This window comes from Lepisosteus oculatus, chromosome 14 (genome assembly GCF_040954835.1).
Source record: "Lepisosteus oculatus isolate fLepOcu1 chromosome 14, fLepOcu1.hap2, whole genome shotgun sequence".
Taxonomy (NCBI): Eukaryota; Metazoa; Chordata; class Actinopteri; order Semionotiformes; family Lepisosteidae; genus Lepisosteus; species Lepisosteus oculatus.
In genome coordinates, this window is record NC_090709.1 from 5,036,948 (window position 1) to 5,058,741 (window position 21,794).

General features: G+C 38.3%; 1 protein-coding gene, 1 non-coding gene and 1 pseudogene across 2 annotated transcripts in view; 2 read left to right on the forward strand and 1 right to left on the reverse strand.

Moving 5' to 3' along the window:
* Window positions 1-21,794, reverse strand: part of LOC102695046 (zinc finger protein 721-like) — a 1,154,024-nt pseudogene that overhangs the window by 696,041 nt on the left and 436,189 nt on the right.
* The window catches only part of LOC138242831 (zona pellucida sperm-binding protein 3-like), a 496,704-nt gene that overhangs the window by 302,829 nt on the left and 172,081 nt on the right, over window positions 1-21,794 (forward strand). The gene's annotated exons all lie outside the window — the stretch shown is intronic.
* On the forward strand, window positions 5,855-5,926 carry trnaa-ugc (transfer RNA alanine (anticodon UGC)). Its single transcript has one exon. It is a non-coding gene; the product is annotated as a tRNA-Ala (tRNA).

Here is a 21,794-nt window from a genome sequence, read left to right on the forward strand (position 1 = left end):
GAGGTTCCTCTTGAAAGAAACCAGGGTATTGGCTTCAACAACATGTCTGGATAGTTTGTTCCATATCCCCACAGCTCTTTGGCTGAAGAGCTTCTCCTTGTTCTGTTTTGAACCTGGTTCAGTCAGTATAGTATTGTGAAGAGGAATGCAGGAAAATGCTGTCTTAATTTGTTTTTAGGTAGTTAGGTTTTGAAAATGTTTTAAATGAAGCACAGTCTTATGCAAATCCTCCAGCTGAGAGGCCTACATAAAGGACCCGGATAGTTTAAACTGTTTAATGTTCAACTGAAAACCATCTGTAGAATTTTTCAAATCTCACATAAAATGGTATTGGAATTAGGTTTTTAAATTCATATCTGTAACATGCAATATTCTGGTGCTCCGTCTCTGTGCTACAGAGTGCTTTTTGGAGTTTTTTTGCAGCTATTTGCTTTGAAAATCCAGACATTTCTGGTTGTGAAATCATTCTTTAATATTATCCCTAACATCTTCCCCCACGTTTGTTTCAATACTATTGGACAAAATTACACATACATGATGCGTCATATTTCTAGCTTAATGATGGTTGTGCAAACATGCAATAAGGAATAAAAACTGATTATCAATAACTGTTAGGGGTTTCATTTTTAATTGCTTGATTACAGTAGTAGAATACACTGAAAAATACAGAGTGTGAAGATTAACTTCCAAACGCATTATATTGAAACACTTCCAAAATCCATTTTTGTATTTTTCAAATCTGCTGTAGCACTACGTTTCTTGCTCACAAAACATTCCATGGTGATAGTATACATACCTAAACTATTCAGCACTACAGGCATTGTGAAATGTACATAACCAAGTGTCTTCATTCTTGGCCTTTCAAATTCTTCTGTTGAGAGGCACAATTCTTACAACCAATTCTTTTCACACCTGTCACACTGAAACTAGACAAAGCAAAATAAGTAATGATATTTCAATGAGTTGTGTTTAGGGAGATTCAAGTACTTGTAGCATACAGATGCAGCCATTCAAAATGCGTGGGCGATACCGCATTATTTTGCGGTGCGCTTTACGCACTCTACCGCTAGTTACCGTAAATTCTCCTATAATACCGCAAGTAAAATAATAGTATCGGGAATTTCCGCAAGGTGGAGCTAATAAAGCTCAACCTCTCATGTTTGAGCTGTCGCCATCAAAGTCTGTAACGAAGATATTACTAATAGTATTAATAATGAATGACCTTGGACAAGCTGTAAACAAAGTATTGCCCTGGTCCACATTCTTTTTTTCATTGACCGTCTTTGTAAAAGTAACACCACAGCATTTCGCAATCACGCATTTGTTTCCAATCATGCAAAGTACAGTAATTTTTGAAAATCGATTCACCATGCCTTTCACATGCTCATAAAAGAGATTGATTTAGGAACATAAACATATTACCGTATGCAAACTGTACTGTATACAGTATGTATATGTATATTTAATGTCTTAACTGTGCCTGTTTAAGTATTGAATATTTATATGGAATTTTACCACTGAAGGGAAATCTTAGTGCCTGAGCATAAAAAGAATAGGAGCATACTGTAACGCGTGTGAAGGCCATAAACGATATTAATTTTGGAACTTAAACATACAGTATATGGCTGGTCTCGGTACTTTAAAGAAAAAATACACACCAGTATTCCATTTCTCCCTAAACATTTTAAGCATCGAAGTCTTTAACTCACGTGATACCGGAGTCAGCAAGCATACTTTTAGAATTTGATTAAAAGGGAATATAATATGGAATCGCGTATCTCAAGAAATTAATAACGATATGATTATATTTGTGTACTGCGACAGGGCTGTGTAAGGCTGTTTCGCTTCCCTCTTCATGTGACTTCCCTTGTAGCCCACCGGTCTACGTGCCCGATTACCAACTCACAGGTTGTGTGTTCAAATCCAGCTGGTGCTGGACTTTTCTTTTAACAAACATTTCTTCGAAAAAATAGAATAGCAATATTATGGACAATCCATTGACTTTTATATTTCAAAATATCACAACATGATCGATTCGAAGTCATTTTTGATAACAATGAAGAGTCACCTTCTTCCCTTCTGACAACGGTCCCTGCTTCTGCTTCCTGCTTCTATTGTGTGTGTGTGTAATAGAGTAAATTTTTATAGAGAAATGGAGGCTGGACAGTATGCATTACAATATAAACATTTATATTGATTTAAATTGTGTTTTGATTTAAATCGCAAGCGCGTGTTTAATTATATGTGTTTTTTTAATCATAATCAGACTAATGCAACATAAATTGATACAGTATCTTTGTCTTCTAAGTATCTTAATAAACTTTCAGCGTTTAGATTTATTTTTCTTGTGATTTTGGGATCAAACGTGGAAGGATTAGATTGTAATCGTTTTTATTTTTCAAATACCTTTTAGAAAAGTGTTATCTATACCTGCCCAGACTGTACGCCTTCCTAAACCCCGCCCTGACCACTTTCACTTCTGTCCTGCTCTTCCCCGCGCACCCCAGCCGGGCGCTCTTCGGCCTCTGCCCGGTACGAATGTATATTTTGATATTTACACCCGGCGCGGCACTGAGGGAGCATCTGCATTTATAACTTCGTTTTTAAAATTAGTCAAGCAATATAAAGCATCTCCTTTTACTTTTAAGTCCCTTAAATACATTGAGCACAGCTTTCTCACCACTTAACATTACTTTTTGATACCATCCTTACACAAAGCAGAAACTTTCCGATGACATACAGTACAAGTGGAAAGATTTCAGATTTTAATAGTCTTTAATTTTGTTACGTTATACGTTTTAGGAACGTTTCATCTAAACAAACACCACAAAACTATTCTCGATTGTATTTCTGAATGTTATGTTACACCTACAGTAGTTCACTGCTTTAAATACATCGAATTAAGAAAGTTAGGTGTAGCACTTTAGATCTTTTTTTCTGAACCAGGGAAAATCTGATCATGTTTCTCTATAACAATAATAAAAAACTTTATTTTACATATCACCTTTAAAAGTGGCATCTCAAAGCAATACAGTAGATGGAAAAACAGTTAAAAGGGACCAAAGTAAATACCAGACAAACGCAAACGTAAAATGCTTTTATTCATTCAGCAGAGAGTGAGAGGGACATCCAGAAGAGAGAGACACACACACCGGTTTCCATTGACAAAAGTAATTGTTTTTTTTTTCAATTCCTCTTGTCTAACAGGAATGTTTTGTTTGTGGACAGACTGTTAGACTAGAGGAAAAGAGTGCCTCCTTCTACGAAGCATTTCGTTGATCTGATCACAAATTGTTTTCCAGTCGCACGAAGTAAGGGTTGAGAATCTCCGATTCACCATGCTACTAATGGTTTCCCGGAGATTGCAAGGCAAGGCACTTTTGCCTCTGGACCCTCTGGATTTATGCTATATTCACATGTACGGCTAGAATGTTCATTGTCTTCCAATGAAAGGCGGGTGCCTTTTGCCGAAGTCGGGACACATTAAAGGCTTGCCACACCCGGACTGTTAAACCAATGCATTAGCACGTCAAAGCCCATTGAGGACCCGGGTGCAATAGTTGTTTTGTCCCTTGATTTACTGATCTGCATTAATTATGGAAATCGAGTTCCTGCTCTTTGCAGACAACCTGGTCCCGCTGTCTCTCACAGAACAGAGGCTGCGCCAGAACCTGGCACTGCTGGAGCAGCACTGTCAGACCTGGGCGCCGACAGTCAACTGGACAAGACCAGAGTTATGGTTTTCCAGAAAAAAAGCCAGACCTCGGGGAAACAGGTACAAATTCACACTTAACAACAGAGACAAATTCAATCACAGACCATGTGACATGGGAGTCAAGAACCTAACCCACAGCGCCACCAGCACAGTCACATGCTGAGAGCTGAAAAAGCACTACAGAAACATTATCGACAGACAATGTACAGATTTGTTAAAGCTATAAAATAATGTAATTAGGCACAGAACAAGTTTACAGCACAGTACAATAATAAATGCTGACCATGACTTTAGAAGCATAAATTACCTTACACTCAATTTAAACACAAGCTGTCTTTAGCCCTCTAAGCTGGTTCATACAGAAATGTAGAGAACCAGGCTCAGAACACACAGCTTCATTAGCGAATACATATGCAGGACAACTAGAGAAGAGGTTTTACAAAGGATGGATTTTTAGAAACATCCCATCAGTGACATCACTGAAGTCAACTCCTAGGTACCTGTTGTGTGGATAGTTTCACAAGAATCAGACAAAGGTTTAAGCATCGCTTGTTCTAGATAAAACTGCAAAAAAAATCAACAACCCATAATGTACTTCTTTGCGGCTCTGTTTGCCCAAATCATATATTCACAACGTGAAATTAGAAAATAATATTACGTAACCAAAATCCGCAATATGGAAACAGAACCTGTGTAATTGTTGACAGATGATGTACTCGTAACATTTTTACAAGACGAACTACAACATTTAAAAAATGACTTGTATGTACTTGATATCTCTAATCAATACACTGCACTGAATTAAAACAAAACGAAAACTAAAATGCCCTGGGCATACAGTTTCGCGCTTCTTATCAGTTGCTCAAAAGTAATTTGACTGTATGAAATGCATAATATAAACCTAGAAACATATACCTGAGCAGTATTTATGTAGTATCGGTGTCAAGACATACCTCTCAAATACTGTTGATCAAGTTAAAAATATCTCAAGACTGATTCTGGTCATAATGAAACCATGTTTCGTGTATGTTTTCTTTAAAGTACCGAGACCAGCCATATACTGTATGTTTATGTTCCAAAATTAATATCGTTTATGGCCTTCACACGCGTTGCAATATGCTCCTATTCTTTTTATGCTCAACTACTAAGATTTCCCTTCAGTGGTAAAATTCCATATGAATATTCAATACTACAACGGGCACAGTAAAGACGTTTACTGTAAATCTTTCTACGACAGACCAACGGACCACGAGTGCCCCTGTCGGTCAACCAATCACATACCGCGGTACCCCGCGTCATCTTGTGTCACGATGCGCGACGCCGTAGCCAATTACCTCCGGTTCGTGTCTGTACCGCGCACTTTGAATCACTGCATCTGTACTTTATACACAGAGCAATTGTATATACAAAGCAATTGTTTTATAAAAACGCTACAGGCGTGCCAAAACCGTTTTCGAACTTCAAGCAAACTTTACCCCGGTCAAAGTGATTCAGACATTCAATGAAAACGAATTTGATTCACTCAAGGCTCCGCTCTTTTGTTGTGATGTCATTTTAATTAATGTTAGCTGTGATTAGGTGTCGTTTTTGTCTCTTTTAACTTAAGAGTTAAAGAGTTTAAGAGTCTGCTCCTTTCTTCCTAGTATAGAAATAACATGTTCCATGTTTACAACCACCACTATAAATTATTTGTTCAGCTCTAATGCCTGTCTGCGTTGACAAGGCATCTCAAAATGACATATTTAAATAAGACCACGATCCTTCCTGTTACCATTCCTGTGGTTGGAGCGTTGTTTCGCCCTTTTTCGTTCTTCTACAATATTTACAGAGTTGTACAGAAGAAGTGTGCATCGGTCCATGAAAATCATCAGTACTGCTGTTGTTCTATGCGTAGTTTAACCGAGAGCACTTAAAAGATGCAAAAAGCTTTCAAAGAAAACAGAATTGAAAGACAGTAGAGTAAGGAGGTAAAAAAGCACTCCCCCGTCGAGGAATTAACCACCGTCGCCCATGTGACTGGATATAAAAATAACTGATTCGTTTTTGCCCAGTCTCTGGAAGCTTCAATGCGATTATTTTTCCTTCCTTATTTCTTCATTCCCATGAATTTACAGGCATTCTCCATGAGCACACACCATTGGGGATGTAGCTCAGTGGTAGAGTGCATGCTTTGCATGTATGAGGTCCCGGGTTCAATCCCTGGCATCTCCATGTGCTTTATATTATTGTCCTCACATTGCAATCTTCTGTTGAGTGAGAACTCTTTGTCGGTATTCATAGAGAGCCAGGTTTACACAATTTAGTTCAGTCACACACGAAGTGCTACAGTGTTGCTCTGCTGTTTTAAATGTACCTCCAAAGCATTTATTTCTGTTAACTACAACAAATGATTTGAACTAATTTAACGTCATATTCAGGAAATCCAGAGAACGTCTCCACACTTGTCGTGGCTGTTGAAGAAATCACCTTTTAAATCTCACCCGGGATTTCTTGAGAGATCATTCAGCGAGTGAGTCCTCCCTCTGGGCTACGCACTAAACTGAAAGCTGCGCGAATTCCTCACTCCGTGTCCTGTACTGTTACAGGTGTTCTCGTGTAGATGTGGAGCACAGCCATAAGGAGACTTTGATCTTTTTCCGTATGTGAATGAAAATGCAAAAGAGCACGAAAAGTATTAATCGTATAAAATTTCCATGGTACAACTCGAGAAAGTACTGAAGGACTAAACAACGACTTTTGATGATAACAAGAGATTCAAGAAACACAACCATCCGCACACGGGCTTGGATCCCGAATGCTTAAGTTAAAAGAAAAAGCGAAGGATATGACCTGTAAACTCTCTTCATGTTTTATAGTTTATGAAATAAAATTATGTTCTACTTTCTTAATAATTTCTTATTGTTGATAGGTGATTTATTGAATTTGAACAAAATCATAATTACAAACATTTTGGGTTAAACTGTTATTCACACACTCTAACGAAGATAAACGTTAGTGTCTTCCGGTGTGTGAGCCCATTTCTAATAAGAATAAAAAATAAGTTATATGAATTGAATTGTTCTACTTTTTATACTTATATAGTCTTATTAATATTTCAGTTAAATATTTTTTTCTGTAGTAATACTAGTCTCAATTTACAATTTTTGGACATGGTGCATCTTAAATAATTGTATTAGTTTTGGTTTTGGAAAATCGCGCCCAAAAGCTACCAAAACTGGTAATGTTCACAAGATATGTAATGCAATAGCAGCCTTCTGGGTGGAAAACAAAAAGTATTTCTTGGTATGAATCCTAGCTCATTTATAGGCGGCATTCTAGGACTTCTCGGTTCGGAAAAGCTGTCAATGCATCCTATGTTTCTACTCCATCAATATCAGCAGTGTTATCACTACCAAACGCTAAGAATAGATCCTGGCAATCCTTCGTGAGATCTTCGTTGGAAAATTGTTTATTTTCTTTTTAAAAAGAATTTTTAATACCATCCAAAAAGTCGAAAGTTTCAATTGCATGCAACTGATGAGATCTCTCTTCGATGGAAGTTATAAGTACACCCAAAACACGTTTCTTGTGGATCCAGAATTATGAGGCTCAAAACATGCCTGTCTCTTCTTTTTTTGAGGACGAATTGATTATTGAGGTGTAATCATTGGTTCAAAACCCAAATCATCTGGTATTGCTGTTGTTTCTTTGATAGTTTCTTCAAATCCTTCAATTGATCTTCGATATCGAGGGATAATATCAATAAGTTGTGGTTTTCTTTTAATCACCAATTTTATTAAAATGTCACTTTCTTTTACAGATGTCTTGCATGTATCACAAGATATAACAGTCCCCTTGCGTCCTCAGGTAAAATGTTTTAAAAAGTACAACAAAAGTACAATATACTAAACAGCATTTATGGTTACATGTATATTAAAATGAAGGTACATATACCAAGATATTCAAATACAATTGTACAGTCCAAACCTAATAATGCTTGCGAAGTTCTCCACCAAATCTGCACTGTAATTCTGAAGTATTATAGCTGAGAATGCAAGATGAGTATGAAATTCAAATTAATTTCTTGGAAGCTGCTGATGTTGGTCATTATTGAGCATTCCAGATCATATTCACTTAAGAACTAAATTGATTACTTCTTGTAGCTTTAAACGTGCACAATATTTGCATTTCTTGCAAATATCAAGATGTTTTAAGTGTCACTGAGAACAATAATTGAGTTTGAGCAGATATTATGCTTACATGGGAATCACAAGACGTGCTCCTCTAGGTGGGCTTGAACTACCAATCTTCCGCTTAAGAGAAAGAGTAACAAGAACCAATGTTTTGCCAAGTAATTTGAAGACTTAGATAAAGAAATGTGGTGTAGAATGAAGAAGCACGGACAGGGTTTGAACCCTCATAGCCCAAAAGTCCACCTACTATACAATGTTAATGGAGGCATACATGTTTCCATGGGATATTTACTCCTGCTCCCAAACCAATATGCTGCAGTGATATCTGATGATGATACTGTCACTGGTTGTGAGCCATGTGTTTCAGCTGTCAGCCTACTATACCATGTTCAACCAACGCTAGTAATATTACTGTTGTAGTAGAGGAGCAAGAGAGGTGCAGTCGGTAGAGCTGGTGACCCTTAAGTTCAGAATTGTGGATTCAAGGTTTGTTTGTGTCCTTTCTGATCCCTCTATTCTTTTAGTAGGACAGTGCAAGCAAGACGTGATAGCGTGATAGCGTACAGTGACAACCCAATGTTTTATGTGCTTTGTGTAATTCAGCTTTCTTACCACTTTGGGGCTCGATTCAGATATCGTTGTTAAAGCAAGGGGCGAGCAAAGGCTTTCCTAAATCAAGGTTGGTCTGCTCACAAGTAAATAGAAACACTTGAGCGTTTACTGTTTGAAGACCGCACTTTGTCAAAATACTGCTGTTTCTTAATTTCACATAATGGTATTAAGACGGGGCAAAGTAGTGTAGCCCTTGTGCAACTTTGATTAGCGTTTGTTATTCGGTTTTGAGGTTTGAGGAGCGTGATGCAAATCAAGCTTGCGAATAGAAAATGAAACAGGAATCATTTCTTGGGCTAAGAAATCCAAGAAGCATGGAAACCCGTGGATTTTAACAGTACAGAACACTCACAAATCACAGTGTTGCTGCTTTTATATTTCGGTCTTTGACTTTTGAATGCATACCTTACCGGAAATCTTTCTTCACTTACAGACAGCTCAAAAAGTTCTTAAATCAGAAATCGGAGCCCATCTAAAAGTTCCTTTCTGCTAATCACATTTAAGTGTTGACGAAGCATTTTCCTGCCCATCATTTTCTTGATAAGCGGTTTCTCTGTTTTCCTCCTATTGTCATTGTCAGCACAATAAGACAGGAACAATGCACAAAAAATAAAAAAGTAGCTGTCAGAGTGGATTTAATCCCCTGTTTCCATTCAGAGACCAGAACACCCAACCAAGATGGAAGACATCAGTTCTCAAGTCTGACACCTTAGACCACTCAGCCAACCTGACAAGTGATGACAAAAGCTGTGCTGAATTCACCAGTAGTTCACTAAACTGAGTTTCTTCCTTGAACATATTTGCTTGTCTACAGAGTAAATTGCAAAGTCCAGGTGTGCAAAGCTCATGGAGACTTATTCACAAACACTTACTGCTGTAATAAATGCAAAATGATCTTCCACAAAGTATTGGTTGGGGGGGTTCACCAGGGTGTTGTAGGTTTATTAGTTTCAATTATTTTTCCAAAATTTTTCTCTTGAATTTTGTTGGTTGCAAGGTCACATTAAGGATGGAAAGACATCTGACATGATTTATCTTGATTTCTGGGTTAACATCACAAAAACCTGCAATTTCAATAAAGGTGTGTAGACTTTTTATATCCACTGTACAGTCACTTCCTTTGTTAAGCGCCATGGGGCAACCTAGTTATTGTGAAAGGCTATATAAAAATTAATTTAATTTAATTTAATTAATCCAGAGCATTAAGGCACTTTACAAAACATGCATAGGAAAGTAGAGTATAAATGTGTAAAACCGTAGTTTCTGAAGTAACAGCTTGGATAATCCAACTGCCACTGTTGTTACTGCTTCTGCTGCTAATACTACTACTGTTACTACTACTACTACCACCATGACTTCAGATTCTTATACTAATTCTGATACTAATACTCCTGCTACTACTACTGCTGTCATTACTAGTAATAGTGATAAAAACAGGGCACTCACAGATCTGTGGATGTGGGTCTGGACTCTAGAAAGTGGTTCCATTCGCAAACAGCTCTGGACCTCAACACCTGTTGATGGATCACTTCTGTCAGACACACCAGTGGAGCCCAAGTCCACCTACACACACACTCACACACACTGACAGACACACATCCAAACACTCACACACAGACACTACACAGACTCACAGACACACACATAGACACTACGAATACTTATAGACACACATCCACACACTCACAAACACAAATTCACACACTGACAGACACCACACACTCCTCACAAACACCACACACTCACAAACACATACGCTCATAACTACAAATACACTATAAATAACACTAATACAAATACAAATTATATCACAACAGTAACACTATCACTAAGACTTACACTATCATCATCACCAACACTGACACAAAATACTACTACACTTATAATACTAATAATAACAGTAATGCTATCAATAAAACTAACATGACTACTAGTGTAAATAATCTAACCTTATCTATATAATTATCACTAATATTAACAGGAATACTAGCATTAAAACAATCAGTAGCACTATCATCATTAACACTCACATGAACACTAGCATTAATGTTAAAACTACTGATTGTACTCACACTAATATTAACATGAAGACAATATTAGTATTTGTTGCTATCCGTGACGTCACACCGCTCTTTGTGACGAAGGCGAGACACCTAGCAGTGCACAGTGACTTGGAGCCTGTCGCCGTGGTTACCATTCTTATGATTTGTAAACAGTGGAAAAATACATTTAAGCTTTACTTACACAAATTTATCAACTTGGAATATAGTTTTTAAGAATTTATCAACTTGGAATATAATTTTTAAGCTCTACCATACAATTCCTTAACAATCATTTGAATAATAATTAGTTAATTTCGGATTGAACATTATTAACACTAAAGGCGCTATTGTAATTGACCGATACAGGCTGTATTGACTGTTTTCTAGATATTTAAAACAGGGTCAAAACGGGAAAAGAATTAGTACTCACCAATCCGTGAAGTTAATCGATTATTCTACGGTTCTTCAGTTGAATTAATTGGTTGTCGATAGATAAGTGATCAATAAGTCTCCTCCGTGCGCTCCGCGCGCCTCCCGCGGTCTCGCTCTCTGATCCCGGCGCTCTGGCAGGTGAATGTGACGTCACAGCGCTCTTTCTGACAGAGCAGAGCGCGTCTCCGCTGTAGGAGACTCCTGTCCGGAGCCCGGGGGGCTTTTCATACACATATAACATCTCCAAAAATAAAGGCGATTCATAACACCTGGAAATGGAAAGCGACAAACCGAGGAATAACATTTATGAAACAAAAAAAATAGTTTACTTCGCAGACTAATGCGTTGTATAGCATACTCCCATAGAGCAGAAGAGAAAGGGCACAAGTCCCTGTAATTAGCGTTTTTAAGCGTTTTACACGAATCTCCACAGAACAGAAGCCAGGAGGATCAGACTCCTGATCCTGGAGGTTAAAGAGCATCTCCTGGTTTTATTTCCACTCGAGCTCTCAGTTCCTCAGCCAGTTTGATTAACTGTATAACTGTTATCAGACTCTGTTTAACTGTATATTTATAGGACTCTCCGTGAGAGACCTGTGGGAGACGCTGTATCCCAGGGCTGGTGTGGAATAACACACATACAGGTCTTCTGTGTGATCTGAGTCCCACTGCTCAGAGCTACAGACTGGTCAACTGGTCACTATTGTAGACAAGACCATCAGTCTGCTGCTGCTGCTGCTGCTAATCATATTACATTTATAAGAGTGGCAATACTGCTGTTCATTAAATCAGTAAAAATAATAATAATAGATAAACACATATTGCTCAATTTTCAGTAAAACACTTCTGACACTAAGAGGCTGTGAGGAAGGAGAAAAGGGGGAGATGTGACCTGAGTCCAGGCTGTTCTGTCTGATATTATTCATGGAGCAGCACTGATTGTCTGAATGTCCTCTGGTTCTGAATTGTCGGGATAAAGAGAAGGATGGAGATGAGCTTCTGTCTGTTCAGGAGGGAGGAGTTTGGGTAAAGTACTGAGGGACTCAGAGCTCTGTGTGTGAGTCTGAGCTGTGAATCTGACTGAGAGGAGAAAATATTTTTGTTTTATTCTGCCTCTGAGAAGTCTTTTCCTTTGCCAAGCAATGTAACATCCCCTTCAGATACTCTGCACAGACTGTCAGAGTGAGAGAAGAGGAGAGAGAGATGGACAGATAAGAGCACACACAGCGAGAGAGACAGGATGGGGGAGAGAGAGGAGAAAGAGCAGGAAGACAGTGCAGGTGTTCAACCACACTGTGACCACAGGAGACAGGAGGCTTTTCTCAGCTGCTGAGGAGCTCAGTGCTCATGGCCACTCAGGGTGAGAGGCTCTGGCAGCAGTCAGGTCTGGGAGCTTCTCCTCATACTGACACTGGGGCTCTGAGAGTCAGCCTCCATTCTGACAGGAACAGCCCCTCCTGTTCAGCCCTGAGAGACACACTGAGAGAGCTGTGTGGGGAGAGGACCTGTCACCCTGTAGAGCTCTGAACACTGGACTCTCCTGTGTCTCCCTGTGCAGCACTGGAGCTCTGGATACTGGGCTTCCTGTGTGTCTCTCTGTACAGCTCAGCTCTCAGCTGCCTCATCACACTGACACCCACAGCCTCACAGTACAGCCTGGCTTCCTGTGCTGGAAGAGCTCGGAGGAGCACAAACCACAGTCTCACTGCAGGGTCTGACCTGAGGCTCCAGTACAGCTCTGCCTTAAATCACTGCTATATTAACAATTAACAAAAAATATGATTTTTTTTTATTTCATAATTTTGTTGCTTTTTCAAATTTGAAACTGACTCCTGCTCTGTGGCTCCTGCTGCTGCAGCTATTATGGTGAAGCTGTAACACAAGAACTCTGCTATATTGAACAGGAGAGTTTAAATACAGCATAACTGCTAATACTACTACTGCTATCACAACTGCTGCTGCCACTGATACTACTGCTACTACTAATATTTTACTGCTGCTCCTACTACCTATAATAATAAAGAAGAGGATGTGAGCTGTGCCCTTACACTGTTCAGACTGGTGGTGTATCAGTGTATCAGTATCAGTTCAGCTCCACTGTGCTGTTAGAGAGTCTCAGTCATGCAGTTGGCTCCACACAGAGAGACACTGGGGCCACAGCTGGAGGGGTTGGAACATCTCTGTGGACTGGAGCTGCGCAGAGACAGACACAGGGTCTGAGGGACTCAACTGGAAGAGCTACTGTCCACCAGGGTCAGTACAGAGGGGACAATCATTGCTGAGCTTTTCTTTCTTTTTCATTTAAATTATTGATCACAGTCACAGGACAGCCAGTTCTTATTCAGTCCACCTTGTCTCTGTATTCCTGTGCTGACCTGAGTGACCTCACTGCCACCTTGAGCACAGGCTCTCCTCACACTGCCCTTGACCATGACCAGAAGACATTACTGTCTGGAGACACAACAACTCTGTGAGTCACTGCAGGACACCAGTCATTGGACACTGCCTGACACAGACAGCAAGACAGGACCATATTCAGGACACCAGTCACTGGACACTGCCTTACACAGACAGAAAGACAGGACCACGTTCTAGACACTTCCTGCTACAGACAGCAAGAATTACAGGACCATATATACATAATTGATTATCTTGATACTGATTTTCAATTATAATACTTGTCTAGAACTGCAAAGATTTTTTTTTGTTTAATATCTGATCTCTTCCTGCCCCTGTAGCACCTGCGGCCCTGCTGTCTGTATCTGTATCTGTGTTTCCTCCAGTGAGACAGGAGAGCTGCTCCTGTCTCTCCTCTCCTCCGCGCAGCTGGGAGTGTCTTCAGGGAGAGGAAACAGTGATGTGTCTCTGATATATATGGAGAAGAATGAAAGGGTCCTGTGTGATTGGCGACCCGCCTGTGTGAGAGGTTCCTGCTGTCAGTCTAAAAAGGCAGTGCTGTGTGTGATTGGCGGGGCGGGGGGCTGTATTGTTACTGGGGGTCTGGGGTGCAGAGCAGCAGCTCAGTTGCCCTGTGGGCTCAGGGGTGAAGACAGGGGTCTCAGCTGCGCTCTGTCCTGATGACAATGGAGAGCTGCCTGTCCATGTTCTCTCTCGCTGTCCTGGTGCTGCACAGCTCAGCCAGTAAGTGACCAGTCTTCTCCTGTCCAGACAGACAACAACTGGAACTAAATTAAGTAAAGTTTTGATGGAAATGGAGCAATAAGTGGGTTGAACAATTTTTAAATGTTTAATTTACATTCAGCTTTGTGGGTATTCATCAAAAATATTATAACTGTATTTTATCTTGGTCTGTAAGTAAGGAAATATAATTAGATGTGTCTAAATATAATTAGTTGCTTTTAATTTTTATTGGATTTTTTAAAAATATTCTTAAGATTTCTAAATATTATATAATAATAATGTTATAGATGGATACAGCAGAAGCTGGCCATTATCACCCTCTATTGATAATTTTGTGAAAACATGGAGTGTATAAAATCTTTAAAAAGTTATTTAACTTACTCAGTACTGTAATAATCAACTTTATATATAAGTGATAATTTGAGTGATATGCTGTGACATGTGAAAAAGTCTTCATTTACTCGAAAACAAAAAAAGTGTGAGCAATAAAAAATGTTTCTAGAATAATATCATATTGTACAGGATGATTCAGAAATACCCTGGGTTGTTTATTGTTTTATTGTGTTCAATTCTGACTCCTCAGTATTGTATTATTACAGACTGGTGCATTAATAGAGATACACACGTTTTTAAATAGTGGATTATTACTGAGACTGATATTAAATTATTACAGACTGATGTATTAATAGATATACAGTAAATGTGTTATTACCACCTAAAGTGTTTATGCTAGAGAATTAAGACTGGAGTTTTAATGCTGCCATTATATCTTTGGTGTATTCAGACAGTCCAGGTTTCTATCAGTAAGCTGTGTGATATTCAGTTGCTGTGAAAACAAGTAGTACCTCTAGGTGTTATAAGAATATGTGTTCCAATATGATAGGAAGTTATGAATGTGAATTCTTCATTTTAAAGACATACAATTACATTTTGAAAATGTATTTTCAGTCATAGGACAATTACCTCTTGTATTTTTATAGTGTGAAAATAAAATGTGTATACTGTATGTATTTGTATTTGTATACTTTGTTCATAAAGACCAGGCTTGCTTGTTTTCACATTGAAAAGCACAGGCTGATAAAAGTTACATTCATTATTGGTTTATAAGCTATAAAATGAAAAATATTAACAAAATTGTGGAAATTCTTAGTATTGTAGGTGTATTATTATTAACTGGGGTCTCATCAGAAACTGAGGTGTAACATTAATAACATGAACAACTACAAGACATTGTGGCATTACAGGAAGAATTAAAAAATGGTAGTTGTGTTTTGTGTTTATACAGGATTTGCTATTATTTAACAGCTAAATAATTTAATTTGTGTTTTTAGGTTAGTTATCTAATGACAGGTTTTTTTTGTAAATTGTGAAGTTTTAAAAAGAATGCTTTAATGTTTTTGACTACATTCGGAATCTGAAATTATTATCAAATGCAATTATATAAGTATAAGTAATACAAATTAAATATTTAATTACATGTTATCATACAAATTAAATATTTAAAAATTAATTCGTAATCACAGGACTCAAGTTTAGATTTTTGAGCAGTTGCTCAGGACAACATCACAATAAATGTATCTGTGCCTATATGTTAAACCTGTTGAATTCAATTAAATTCAACTGTATTGTCATTAAACTTACACAGGTGCATAGTATAATGAAAAGTGTTTCTCATTAGTCACTCAGGTGCATTATATAAATAGGACAGAACATAAGACAATAGACAGTAACACAATAGCAAAAACAGTAACATGTAATAACATAACATAAATAACATGTAATCAAGTAATCACAGCTGTGCAAAATTCCGCAAACAGAGAAAATATAACAGGACAAAAACAGTGCAAGGTAATTCTTGGAAAAGTGCAAAAATAGTATGGTTAAAAATAGTATGGTTAATTAATAAATATTAAATATTATTACGACCGGTACAGTTTTACTGGGCTGTCTGGTATTTTTGAAAAATGTTGTTCTTTAATATAATTTAATCTGATGATCATGTGTTAAGTTTAGATGTTGGCAGGTAAAGACTAGAAAATCATTGTCAACAATTCACATACAGACAATGGGAATATACACCTCACACACATTTCAGCACAACATGTGAAGTACCTGTCAGCCTCTGACCACTGTTGTGACCACAGGTCCCAGTAACACAGAAACACTGGTCCCAGGACTTGGAAGCCACAGAGTTAGTACAGCCAATGTCCAGTATAGTGACCACAGTCTACTGGAACCCAGGACCAGCCATCTGAGGTTCTACAGTCATTACAGCCACTGCCTGCCGTAGTGACCACAGCATGCAGAAGCGCTTTTCTGTTTAATTTAAAACTCAGCTTTATGGATATTCCTTAAAATTATAATTGATTTTATTCTGGTGCTATAAATAAGAAAAAATAATAAACAATTTGCAGTATTAACAAGAATTTCACCTCTACAATTAATCATAATATTAATTCAGCTTATATGTTTTTTAAACTATTTTCTATTAATGCTGTATTAATAGTTTTATATGCAGTTATACACTATTACACACAACACAGACTAAGGATAATGTTTTTTAAGTACTAACATATAATTATTATAACTATTAATATAGTAGATATTTATCAACTTTATCAAAAATGTTGTACAACTTGACAATCCCTTATCTATTACCATAATAATAAAAAACAAAATATTGGTTGTAATTTGGGTCATGTGCTAGGACTTGTGGAAATTTTCCCATTTGCAAAAAAAAAAAGGAATACAAATGTTTTAACAATAATACAACGTCTTCAAAATATTTACCAGGGGTTGTTTATTTCATTGTGCTCAATTCTGCCCTCTCTAACAGGTATAATAACAGACTAGTGTATTAACGGAGATCAGTTGTTTTTAAACACTGTTGTATTGATTGGACTGATATTTTATTTTACACAATGATGAATTAATATGTTTTATTAAAGTAATTAACTGATGTGTTATTAAACACTGGAGTATTTTTAGACTAATATTTTAACTGAGATAAGTGTGTTATTAAATACTAGAGTATTATTGAGACTCCAGTATTATTACTATTGACACATTTTGTATTTACTGTATTATTAAAGTAACATTAATAATAATAACATTATAACATTATGGAAATGTTATTAAAAAATAGAGTATTTTGAGAGAATTTTAGTGCAAAGAACTATTACAGACAGGTGATCAGAGATAAAAGTATATTTAAGGCACGTTTCCGATTAACAAATAATATTAGTAACTATTGCAGGTGAATGTGCTAATACAAATAAGAGTACTGAAGGTAAATGTATTAAAATATTTTTGATCCATGGTTATTTTTGAGAATGATTACAGTAGTTTTAGATACTATGGTAATTATATTACAGAAGGATCTAACATTGTAACATGATTGAGGACAAGACATATAGTTGTGTTTATTTGTTATAACAGTCACATTCAGGTGGTAGGTATTTGTATTGCAGTGTGTTGTAGTTTTCTGACCTGAATCCATACTGGGTGCTTTTAGACAACAATGTCCAGTTTCAGAGTCCTGAGGCAAATCTTGTAGTTTTTTCAACTTTAAACAAAAGTTTGGGATCTGTTCAGACTAGGGTTTTATTTGAGAAATGTGTCTATTATGTTGGAAGAAATGTGTATTTGACCCGGAAGTCCTTCATTTTGAAGAGATAAAGGTTTAATTATTTTTTCCATGTTTATTCTGCATTTGACTGATACTTCACAGCTAAATGAATTGTTGTTTGTAAGTCTTAGATAACTAATGATAGGGATAATTTTTCTTACATTATGGAATTAAAAAAAAAGATTAATAAAAACAACCTGTGCATTGTGATTCTAGAATATATTATTAAGTGCAACTATAATTCAATCTGTGAATTATGTACTAAGATCTTGAGAGGTAAAAGCTAAAACACATTGTTCACATATTTATCATGTAAGCATAGCAAAAAATATATGAGTAAAAAATAGTGAATTGTAGCATATAGTGTGTAATGGAAAAAAATATTTCACACTCCAAACTGAAGGTGATTGAAAATTTAATAAAAAAGAACAAATCTAGTTACTGTAAATGTGCCCTGGACAGTAAGTATACACACTTCACGTACAGTCTGGGCTGGGACTGACTCACGTCAACAGCAACATTCCCTCGAGCGCTCACCCTGTCATTCAGACTGGGTCAGGACGTCTTTCAATTAAACCTTCAGTCTTTCATTCAGGCTCCCAGTCACACTAATCACCTCTTTATTTGAAACTGTTCAGAACACCGAATCTCCATCGTTAGAGCTAAACCTTGTGAACCTAGCGATCGCATTCCTCTCATAGTCAAGTTTATCACTTGGTTATTTTAATTTCTCACTACTCCTGCTCTTCGATCCTGAAATATTTTCTGTGTTTTAATTCTTTCCTTTTCCTCGCTGACTCTCCAGCCTTTCTTTTCTTTATTTCAGCTGGGAGACAGGTGTCCCTCTTTATTTTTGCTTTCATTCAGCTCAGCAGCCTGCATTCGATCTGTTACTCCCTGATCATTCAAACTCTGAAAGAGCTCAAAGTCCCGCGCCTGGGTTTCAATTATATCTCCTGCTGCAGATTTTCCATCTTTCTGCAGCATTACACTTCACATATTTCAGCACAAGTTGTGAAGCATCCATCTATTAAGAAAATATTTTTATTGATTCTGTTTTGGATTTTATAACTTATTTTCAAAGTAGACCATTAAAAAGACTTATCAGTGTTTAAATCTCTTACTTGATACAGACATGCAGGGAGTGTGCACTGTTAAGTACATGTGGGGCCTGAGACCCAGATACACCAGATACACCAAACCTGGTTTCAGTCATTCAGCCTTCTGACACCACAGCCACTGTCCACTGTACTGACCACAGCTTCCAGAAACCCAGAACACCGTCAGTACAGTCAATGTCCACTATACTGACCACAGCTCCCAGAAACACAGGAACATCGTCATTACAGCTACTGACCACTATACTGACCACAGCTTCCAGAAACACAGGAACACACTCATTACACCCACTGTCCACTGTACTGACCACAGCTTCTAGAAACACAGCAACACAGTCATTGCAACCACTGACCACTTTACTGACCACAGCTTCTAGAAATTCAGGAAGACCGTTATTACAGCCACTGACCACTGTACTGACCACAGCTCCCAGAAACCAAGGAACACAGTCATTACAGCCACTGTCCACTGTACTGACCACAGCTTCCAGAAACACAGGAAGACCATCATTACAGCCACTGACCACTATACAGACCACATTTTCTAGAAACACAGGAACACAGTCATTACAACCACTGTCCACTCTCTTGACCACAGCTCCCAGAAACACAGGAACACCGTCATTACAGCCACTGTCCACTATACTGACCACAGCTTTTAGAAACACATAAGCACAGTCTTTACAGCCACTGTCCACTGTAGTAACCACAGCAGAACAGCCCTCTGCAGTCACACAGTGATATGGACAGAGAGATATATAACAGGATCTGGGCACAGGTGTGTGGAGGGAGAGGTAAGATGGCTGCTGGTGGACTTCCTGTCACTCCACTGTCTCTTGTTCCCCATGGGAGAGACTAGCAATCCAATCAACAGGTAAGACAAAATACAAATTCCAGATGTGCTTCTAAAATGTCTTAGTATGAAAATATCCTGTAGACATGGTGATAGGGATTGTTTCTCTCTCTCTGCAGGCAGTGCTGATGTGAGGCTGATGAATGGTGCCAGTCCCTGTGAGGGGACAGTGGAGGTGTATCATGGTGGAGAGTGGGGGACAGTTTATGACAATGGCTGGGATCTGGATGATGCTACAGTGGTGTGCAGACAGCTGGGCTGTGGATCTGCTGTATCAGCACCAGAAGGAGCTCACTTCGGACCAGGGTCTGGATCAGTCCTGCTGAGCTGGGTCGAGTGCAGCGGGTCTCAGTCTGTGCTGAGGGACTGTGGAAAAGATGGAGTGAAACAGTATAGCATTCCTCATGTCTATGATGCTGGAGTGAGGTGTTCAGGTAAGAGACAGAGACTCTCTCCAGTCTCCAGCTTGAGGACAATGAAAACTCTTCCACTGATCTAGAGTCCATCATCATGATCAATTAAATTAAATTAAATTAATTAAAATCTAGTATTGATAATATGATGATAATAATAATAATTCAAAGCAATATACGTTATAAACATAATATATTTGATTTGATTGGTGTGTCTTGTTTCTGTGTTTCCTCTGTGTTTATGCAGTCTCACTGAGCCTGTAGCTCATCCTCTGTCTCCAGGCACTTCAGTGTTGTTCAGTTTAAACAGGCAGGCTGTGCTCAGTGAGTCTGTATCTACTTCACTGCGCCTTTACTGTTTTAGCACTAGTGAAGTGACAATCTGCTGTGGTTCCACTGTGCTGTTGGGTGAAATGCCTTTTCATTTTCAGGTGTTTTAATGGTATTTTTGTGTCAGTGTCAGTGGATCTGGTCAGTTTCAGGTGTGTTTAAATGGTACAGTATGTTGGTGTCAGTGTCAGTGGATCTGGTCAGTCTCAAGTGTGTTTTAATGGTATTTTGGTGTCAGTGTCAGTGGATCTGGTCAGTCTCAGCTGTGTTTTAATAGTATTTTGGTGTCAGTGTCAGTGGATCTGGTCAGTTTCAGGTGTGTTTAAATGGTATGTTGGTGTCAGTGTCAGTGGATCTGGTCAGTTTCAGGTGTGTTTAAATGGTATGTTGGTGTCAGTGTCAGTGGATCTGGTCAGTTTCAGGTGTGTTTAAATGGTATGTTGGTGTCAGTGTCAGTGGATCTGGTCAGTTTCAGGTGTGTTTAAATGGTATGTCGGTGTCAGTGTCAGTGGATCTGGTCAGTCTCAGGTGTATTTAAATGGTATGTTGGTGTCAGTGTCAGTGGATCTGGTCAGTCTCAGGTGTGTTTAAATGGTATGTTGGTGTCAGTGTCAGTGGATCTGGTCAGTTTCAGGTGTGTTGTAATGGTATGTTGGTGTCAGTGTCAGTGGATCTGGTCAGTTTCAGGTGTGTTTAAATGGTGTGTTGGTGTCAGTGTCAGTGGATCTGGTCAGTCTCAGGTGTGTTTTAATGGTACATTGGTGTCAGTGTCAGTGGATCTGGTCAGTCTCAGGTGTGTTTTAATGGTATGTTGGTGTCAGTGTCAGTGGATCTGGTCAGTCTCAGGTGTGTTTTAATGGTATGTTGGTGTCAGTGTCAGTGGATCTGGTCAGTTTCAGGTGTGTTTTAATGGTATGTTGGTGTCAGTGTCAGTGGATCTGGACAGTCTCAGGTGTGTTTTAATGGTATGTTGGTGTCAGTGTCAGTGGATCTGGTCAGTTTCAGGTGTGTTTTAATGGTATGTTGGTGTCAGTGTCAGTGGATCTGGTCAGTCTCAGGTGTGTTTTAATGGTATGTTGGTGTCAGTGTCAGTGGATCTGGTCAGTTTCAGGTGTGTTTTAATGGTCTTGTGGGGCTCAGTGCTGTAGTGGAGTTCAGCTGCACTACCAGCTGTCCAAAGGGCTGATCCTTGGTGGTGGAGTGACTGTCGGTCTGATTCTGATGAGCCCAGAATTTAAGAATCCAAGAAACCAATGCAGCTTTGGATATAAATAGAGAAGAAACAGTTCTGTTGGCTCATTTATGTAAATTAATGACTTCAGGTTTGATATTTCAGAC